Source organism: Sinocyclocheilus rhinocerous, unplaced genomic scaffold, assembly GCF_001515625.1.
Source record: "Sinocyclocheilus rhinocerous isolate Xijiao unplaced genomic scaffold, SAMN03320098_v1.1 scaffold1979, whole genome shotgun sequence".
In the NCBI taxonomy this organism is placed as follows: domain Eukaryota; kingdom Metazoa; phylum Chordata; class Actinopteri; order Cypriniformes; family Cyprinidae; genus Sinocyclocheilus; species Sinocyclocheilus rhinocerous.
This window is the reverse complement of record NW_015645544.1, coordinates 552-1,781: the sequence shown is the minus strand read 5'-3', so window position 1 is coordinate 1,781 and position 1,230 is coordinate 552. Positions and strand designations below refer to the sequence as shown.

Below are 1,230 nucleotides of genomic sequence, written 5' to 3'. Positions count from 1 at the left end.
ATATTGCCATCTGAACAAGTAAGTAACAAGTCTGCCACGTTTGTTCTGACCAACTGAAGAAAAAAGCAAAGCATTACAATAAAGCGCGCTACCAATGGTGATTTAATCTAAAGATCGTGTGGCAGGATAAGTCCTTTCATCTGATTGGTTGGTTGGGGTATGATTGGCAGACCAATGAGGTGGTAGCAGCCGTACTATTTTAGGACCTTTATTTTGACGGGGGGGATACGTTCCTGCTGACTTGGGGTTCTCTCTCTCCCTGGCACTTCCTCTTCCGTTCCCATTCCTATCCAGGTACGTTGAGTTTCTGCTGATGGTGTAATGATGCGTCTGTTGCGAGGTTAATATACGCTGTTTATAGTTTAATTTAGAGTGGGGCTGGTGTCGTTGGCGTTGCGGGAAGTCGTGGCAGAGTTCGCTTGCAGGTATGGTTGGTGTTTAATTTTTATGACCACCTTAGTCGTGGTATTTACTGTTTGTTGTGCTCGGTGCTAGCGACGAGGGCAGGTGGGTGAATGCTGGCTGGTAGACTGAGTTGCCTCACCGGTAGTGAGTAGCCATACAGCTGTGCGTCTAGTGTTGGTTCAACATAACTCGTGAGTATGCCTCTCCTGTTTTTCACATTTGGGGTTTTGTAAATTTAGATTAATTCTGGTACTCTGGTTTAAAGGTAAAGGGGAAAGATCAAGATTTTCAAGCCCTGTTCCTAGCAAGGACTTCTTGCGACGACGACGCTGCTGTTTTGCTTATGGATATATTTTGTTTTCTTTATTTTTTTGATCGTGTCGTTTACAGTCAGCTGTGCGGTTACGGTTTTGCTGCTCCGCGAGTCGCTGGGGCTGTTAACGCTAGCGTCTGAGCATTGTGCCGGCAGGTTTTTTTTTTACTAGTTTCATTTCTTTGATTTAATTTTCTTTGTCAACAGAGTCAATTTTTTGCTATACTTATTGGATTAGTTTTGCGGCTATTTAGTTTTTTTTTGTGTTTGTTTTGATTTATTTTGCAGCTATATTATAACATTAGTTTACTTATTTTTTTTGGCTGTGTATTGTTTATGGTAAAGTGTTTTTTTTTTTTTCTTAATTGCCCCATCTTTCTAGTGCCATTTAGTCTTGTATGTGGTGTCATCTGGAGGCCCGATTGTCAAGGCTGCCACAACAGTGTCTGTAAACTTATTGTTTCGGTGGCTCTTTTTATTAATAATATTTAGTATGATTTTCTTTAATAATG

The 1,230-nt window shown here is 41.0% G+C and overlaps 1 long non-coding RNA gene across 2 annotated transcripts; it reads left to right on the top strand.

The window, feature by feature from the left end:
- Positions 1-125: 125 nt before the first annotated feature.
- LOC107706537 (uncharacterized) lies at positions 126-959 on the top strand. Of its 2 annotated transcripts, none has more exons than XR_001636156.1 (3): positions 126-294; positions 362-425; positions 496-959. It is a non-coding gene; the product is annotated as an uncharacterized LOC107706537 (long non-coding RNA). The 2 variants fall into 2 exon arrangements; XR_001636155.1 differs by having other exon boundaries at positions 362-596; positions 671-959.
- Positions 960-1,230: the final 271 nt, after the last annotated feature.